At 36.5% G+C, this 7719-nt stretch overlaps 1 pseudogene; it reads right to left on the minus strand.

Annotated features, from left to right (window-relative positions):
• Positions 1-3392: 3392 nt before the first annotated feature.
• Positions 3393-3784, minus strand: LOC144961687 (serine/arginine-rich splicing factor 2-like; annotated as a pseudogene).
• Between the last annotated feature and the right edge of the window lie 3935 nt (positions 3785-7719).

Here is a 7719-nt window from a genome sequence, read left to right on the forward strand (position 1 = left end):
AAATAACACCACACCCCCGCTATACTAATACTAGCCTACTTGCACTGGTAGGTTCGTGAAAAATGGATATTCAATTTAACAAGCATGTAACTTGGCTTTGGTGACTTAACTGAGCAAGAAATTTATAGCACTATAATTTGCATTCTCTTGTCTCTCTTTTAAGCCAAAAACATTGTTGGTCTACGGTGACATTATTTAAATACTTCACTTAACAAAAACCTAAATTCATATGGTCTTCTTAGAATATTTTATACAACTTATCTATGGCTTAACGATCAACGGCGCAAAGGATTGTTATGAGTTTGGTATCATAATAAAATTTAATTTTTATCCTCGTTTTTCTTCCCCACCTAAAACAATTCATTAACATAACATAATCTTAAAGTGTGCTTGATTAAAGACATCAATAAAATTGGCATATCCTTTAAAAATATGGTCAGTCAAAAGTGCTCGTACAGGTAGCACAATGAGGTCAGTCAAGGGTCAGGTAGTCGTCAAGGGTGAGATTTAATTACTTTTGGATTTTCAGCTAAATGTTCGTTCGTTCGGTGCTGTGCTGATCACATCAGTGCTATTAATAGTAGCGTCAATGGCAGCATCGGAAAGAAAAATTGAACAAGCTTTCGTTCTATATCAGATTCGCATTTTTATGAATTTTTTCAAAGTTTGAAATTTCAAGTTAAAAACTTTAAAATGATAAAAAAATTTTAAATGAAAAAAGTTTGGACGATTCTGGTATCAAAAGAAAGTTTAAATCACAGTTTTAAATGATTATGCAAAATCAAGATTTATAGCTTTGCGTTCACCAGCCAATGGAAAATGAAACTTCAACATTTCACATCACTCATACGCCGGCTGATATTTTGTAACGTTGTAACTTGAAACTTGACTATTTTTGCTTTATCGTGTAATTTGGGGGCAAATTTTTCTATTTGACTTAGAGTTGATTGTTATAAAATGATGTGTATTGTAAGTTTCGGAAGTCTGGCATGATTATTTATGAAAATATGGCATTTGAAAACGAACGAAAGTTTGCTTTCAAAAGCAGCCCAAATTTTGGCAATTTTCGACAAATTTCGAAATAGCAATCTTTTTTAAAATTTTTAACCAATATTAATAATTTTTTGTACCATTTTAACCAAGAAAAGTTCTACTGAACTTTAATTTAAAGACAACAGTTATATAATCTAAATTTGGGTTTTGCGTACCTATAACAAAGGTAAAAAGCGAGGTACATAGTTGAGTCCTTGGAAAAGGCTCACATTCTCTCACCGTACTCAGGTGTAAAATGAGTACATGACCATTAACAGCGATTTCTCGGTCCGGAAAAATGGTAATATCGCCTAAACGTTAAATGTTGCTAGGGCCAGGACCCCTTGTAAAGCGCTTTGAACAAGTTTAGTGGATATTGCGCTATATAAAAGCTCATGTTTTACTTTTGGTTTTTGGGAGACATTCTGAAAGCCCTACACCCCCAGTATTCTTTAAATTTTGAAATATTAACTATTAACTGTTGATCTTTTGTCAGCGTTATTTTTTCCCAATTTGTCATTTTTTCTCTTTTAAAGGGTTAGTCCATAAGTCTTAGTAAAGGTGCTAGGGTGTTTTTTTTTCCAATTAGTAGGGTTAGTTATAGTTATAGGTTAGTTAAAGGTACTAACTATACTAGAGAGGTGGGCCTTTGGCCTACCAACCTCCGCTGCACGCCAACTCCCCTTTGGAGCATGCATTCACGTAAAATATAAAGATTTTTTTTTAAAAACCTACCTCTGTTTCAAAAACTAGCATCTTTCAACCCTTTCTAAGAAACATTTGATTTTTCAGAACTTTAGTTCGTTAAAAAATTCCGGCCAATCTGACCCCTTTTAGTCGAATGAAAACGAAATTTTTGTTTTTTTACACGGTTCAAAGGAAATGCCGTAAATAAGCTTTCATGGACTTCCTGTTTTGTTTTTACAGTGTCACGTGACCGTTTTTGAGAAATTTTCTGCTACAAATAATTAGACCGGTAGGGGTAGATATTTTCGTTGGAGCAGAGAAAAAGTGAGTATTATTTCTTGGACTTGTAGAGAGGCCCAGGGTCCACCAGCAGTCAAGTTTATTGAATAAAAAAAAAAAGGGCCTTTTTACTGCATTTAAATGCACCAAATTGCATACCTATCTATGACACTTTGTTTCCGTATTCTTTTTCCCAATAAACTTTTTTAAAAACCGGGGCCAGGGTTGCTAGTTGGGCCTCCTGGTGGCCAAATTTGAGAAATTTGGCCTTTTCCCCAAGCCATTTGGCCTCCCAAAATTGGTTTGGCCACTTGGCCTCCTGTAAACCAACTTTTGGCTTCCTCTGATTTTCCCCCCCGTTATAATTTTTTAACTCTGGTACTGGTAAAATTTAAATTTTTATTTGGCAATCAAATATCTAAATGCAACACGTGCTAAACGCCACAGATTGCATTTGCTAATGCTTCTATAAAATACGAATTTTTTCCCTTTTCCTACTAAATTGTTTAACAAATCTAAAGATTTTTTTTTCCCCGAGCTAAGGTGGGGTTTGGTGGTATTTGGGCTCCTGCCGAGGAATCTGGCCTCTTGCTATAGCTAGTTTATGGTCTCTTACTCAAAAATTATCTGGCAACCCTCCTGGCTAGGCGGTACCTTGATAACGAAACAATACCCACAACGATTTCGCGAGGAATTAATCAAAGAAAACAATTAGGATATAATTTCAACACAACTTTTGAAAATTTATCAAGGATTGTCCATTACCGAATGTTTTTTGAATAGAAAACAAATGCATCGTCAAATCTAAACTGCTTTTGACGGTAAGCGGGAAGTTTTTTTATTTTATTTTTTTTCGGTCCAAACGAATGATTTATTCCTGTATAGAAGCTAAGTATTGGTAACACCGGCGCAGCTCTCTAGTACTAGGTTTTATTTTTCTTGGGGTTTGTTTGAGATTGTTTCCCTTTGTAGGAGCTTTTGGAAGGTCTTGATTTTTTTTTATGAATAACCACTGACACAAAACATGATTATGGTTTTTTTCCTGATAGTGAAAGTGATAGGAAAATAACATAAACACGGCAAACGGCAAAATACAACGAAAAATTTCTGAAAAATCCCAAAATCCCGGATTATCATTGCTGCACAAGTGTATTGTAATATGAGAGATCATTACTCATACAATATGATACAAACTAAACAAACTGCTCCTGACTTACTGACTTGACAATGACGACTGTTGCAAGCCTGCTACTGCCATTGCCACTGATTCTTCTCACGTTTGTACGATTAGATTAGCTTGGATTGGAATAGCGGGACCTATTTCCATATTATATTAGCAGAGCATCTAAATAAATACCGGTATTTCCATCTATTTAATATCAGATTACACTCACCCTCTCCGACCGCCGCCGCCGCCACCTCCACCCCATCTCCCGCCGCCGCCTCTTCTGTCATTTCTGCTGTGGGCTCAGTTGGTCGTCCATAGCGGGGCCATTTGACACTTGATCTCACGACCATCTAATTTATGGCCGTCCATTGTATCCATGGCATCCTCAGCATCACGTTTCCTCAAAAACCTGACAAAGGCAAATCCTCTACTTTCGCGAGTGTGCCGATCTCTAGGATGTAAACATCACCCACTTCTCCGAACTTCTCAAAAGTACGTCGGAGCTCCTCTGAACTCGTGCGATAAGTCAAATTATCCACTTTCAAGGAATACATCCCTTCAATATTTGGGGGACCCCTACCGTAGTTACCACCATAGTGAAGGACTGGTCTTTGAAAACTAAAAACGATAATGTAATCAAATTTAGATATTCTTTGATTTTATCAACAATAACACAAACACACCAAGGCGTGCTGTTTAGAAGAGAGTACTTGTAATCGATCTTGTTGTAGTAGGAAAAAAAGTAGAGATTCGATATTCGACGAGAAAAAAAAACGCTTTAACGCTTTTATGGATCAAATTAATTATTTTCGGACGCCCTTTCTTTTTCAAACAATAACTCTCAATAATTAAATAATTTATAATGTCATGAGAGAAACCTTAATTGTATTTTTCGAAAATTGTTAAAAGTTTGTTACGCAGAGCGCAGCCACTCTATCATTGGGTTTGTCAATGAATTACGAATTTTTTAAAATGCTTCATTTTTGTTTTAATGCAGCTGCAGCACGCCATCTATTCTAATTTTATTCTATTTCTTTTATATATTAGTTTTATCATACACCGATTAAATTTAATGCTCCAAAGACTTAGATAAAAATGATACCGTATGCCTCTTTCCCCCCCCCCCAAAAAAAAAAAAACAAACAAAATCCATTAAAATTGATTCCCGATGTTTGGCACGCTCGCATGCTAAAAGTGCATTATTATTATTATTATTATTATTATTATTATTATTATTATTATTATTATTATTATTATTATTATTATTATTATTAATTATTATTATATTATTATTATTATTATTATTATTATTATTATTATTAATCATCATCATCATAATCATTATTATTATATTATCATCATCATCACATCATCACATCATCATCATTGTTATTATTATTATTACACACTCCAGCACAGTTTCCGCGAACACAGGTTCCTCGAACACACGTTTTCCTCGAACTCATTCGAATGTCCCGAATTTTTTCCTTCTATTCTTTGTTATAATTCAATTCCTCCTCGAACAAATTCTTGCCTCGAACACGGTTTCCTCGAACTAATTTCACCCAGCCTTAAAATAGATAATTAATGGGTTTTCTGGGAAGTTTTTTTTTTATTATTTTTTTTTATTTTTTTTTTATGCGTCAGATGATTTCGACCACTGATGATTTACTATTGCATTGACAGTTGCATATGTATTTATCGTGTGTATCTATCTGCACTGCATGTGTGTGTATACAATATGATACACATGCAGACACACCCAGCCACTTACACACACCCCGTCGCCCTTTCGCATAACCGACACCTTTCTGATTATTCATAGCACTGAAATTTATGAGACCAATATTTACTTAATACGCTCAAAGGGCTTTACAGGGATCTCATTCCGATGGCAACATTAAACGTGACGTTTTATATGGTTGTCAGTGTTGTGGGTTTTTTAGTTTGTCTTTTTTTTTAGGGGGGGGGGGGGGGTGTTATTGTTGTTTGCTTTCCTACATAGGCAAAGTTGTGAACGAGATCGTCATTTTAATACCAGTGTAAGAGAAAATGAATACATTTTCAAGGACCAAAAAACACGAACCCTTTCCTTACCAACTATAGATAGTATGCAGATGACGTCACTCAGGCCTTTGTTATTGTTTTTGCCATCCGCGTTTGTGAGTTTGTTCCACTAAACTGTATAAACCAGACTATAAAAGTTCATGGTTACACAGAGTTTGTGTGTTGGTCCGTTATAACTTCCGGATGGCAATGTTGTGAACTCCTTGGCCAAGCGCATTCTATCTAGAGGAAACGCTTCACATTTGATAGGATACAATTTATATTTTTTTCTATTCAGATTTGTTTTGCATTTCAAAGAATTGTAAGAACCGTCTTTGTTGTATTTATAATAACATAGCTATTACAATTGTGTAAAGTCGTTGTAAACCACATATTTCTATATTCTAATGGTAAAATCGACTGACAACAACAAGATAGTTCATATCTTGTGTGAATGCCTCCCCCCCCCCCCCCCCCACATACACACTTTTACAAACAAAGTTTTCATGGAAGCTAAACACGATTTAAATGGTTTCTCTTACGAAAGATTGGGTACTTCGATGGTCAAAGTAACACGAGGAATAATATCTATCCTTTTTAGTACAATATTCAGTTGATCGACTATTTAGCAATATCTTTATCTACCATTTTCATATTTTTCCCCGTCATACCTACCCAACAGAAAACTTGATTTTACACACTCAAACAATAAGTACATAGCCTACTCAACACAGTTCCTTTAAATTTTTTTTTTACACCAAGCCAGTAATTGTGCGACTATGTGGTCTGACACTCGATTTCGATCGGAGGTCCTGGGTTCGAGCCTCGCTCGGCGCATAGTTGAGACCCTGGAAAAGGCTCTTTACTCACATTCTCTCACCGTACTCAGGTGTAAAATGAGTACTGGCCGTTAACAGCGTTGTCCTCTGTCCGAAAAAAAATTATAATATCGCCTTACAGGCGTCATGTCTTGTCCTAAATGTCAAATGTTGCTGTTGGACAGGGACCCCTTGTAAAGCGCTTTTGAGCACGTTTAGTGGATATTGCGCTATATAAAAGATCAATTAAATAAATTCTATTTCAATAAAATGCGACATGAGACCATTCCCTGGAGTGCCATTGACTTCACTCAGCTCTTTGTTGTTTTTACCCAGCCATTTGTTGTTTGAGTAGTTTTTACTAAATTGTAATCAATCAGACGACAAATGGTCAAGGTTACAAACGGTTTTGTGTGTTGGTACGTCAATCCGGCTGGCGGAATGTTGTGAGTAAATTACCTAAACGCAGAGCATCCAATATTAGCCTACCGAACATCATTTTTATTTTTGAAGCAACACCATTCAAGTATCGATACCAAAAAGAATACAAATGGCGGCAGTCTCCCCGCGCCGGAATGTCGGGAAGGATTAAAATGGAGAAAAAGGCTTTATGGTAGTAAGCGCATGCGCAGCTATTCCAATATATATTAAAACGAGAATTACTCCCCCTTTTTTCCACGAATCCTCTCCTACTGCCACAATGACGCCAATAATTAACTTAATAATTAACACAGATATCAAATTCTATGTTCACGTTGATAAAAGCAAGTGGTTTATTTTTCTCATTCAACAAATTAAATAATGGGAGGCCTTCCGAAAGCTTCTACAATCCCCAGTAATTCTTGTTTTTTATAATGTTCTAGTAGGGGCAAGGGGAAAACTTTCTTTCTAGATCTCAATCAAATTTATAGCCAAATTCCCCAAATTCTCATATTTAAACGTTCCATTTAAGTGATCACTATATTTTTAAAAAAAAGAAAATCTACCTTGAACCGATCACACAAATCATGCTGCCGAAAAAAGAATATATTATAACATTTCCTTGTCTCTGGAATGGTCGGGTAGCAAACGCAAAGCCAAGCAATATTGTTTGGCAGCATTAGGCTAATGACATTTGTTGTCGGAAAAGCTATTCGGAACCCGGTCTGAATTGCTTCCCGTGGCAATTCGGACCCGAGTCTGAATTGCTTCCCGTGCAATTCGGACCCAAGTCTGAATTGCTTCCCGTGCAATTCGGACTGAGTTCTAAACGAATAGAACTCCGTGGCTAACCAGGGTCGAGTCTGAATAACTCCATGGCTCTTCGATTCGGAATGCTGCAATGCAATGCGCCCGAATGATGAACTTATCATTAGTAATCATTAGTGAATCTCTCATGTACTATTCCGTTTGCAGCTATAGAAACCGTATTGGTCCTTCCTGAACACAACGCACACTCATGATATCTCTAATTAATTAAAAACAGAATAATCACACACACACACACACCCAACATCATTTCCACAATCCAAGAGCCGGCGGCTTTTTCTCTTTGATCTCATATACCATGTTTTCCCTGCGTCCAGCGCCTCGGTCGTTTGTGGTTAACCCCCGCCTCCCCCACCCCCCCAACCCAACCAAATTTACCCCCATTCCCCCAACCCCCCCCTTTTTTTCCCCAATTTTATAAAAAATTTTATTTTTTTAAAG

Source organism: Berghia stephanieae, unplaced genomic scaffold (genome assembly GCF_034508935.2).
Source record: "Berghia stephanieae isolate SIO BIC M18660-M18661 unplaced genomic scaffold, UCSD_Bste_1.3 scaffold3603, whole genome shotgun sequence".
Classification (NCBI taxonomy): Eukaryota; Metazoa; Mollusca; class Gastropoda; order Nudibranchia; family Aeolidiidae; genus Berghia; species Berghia stephanieae.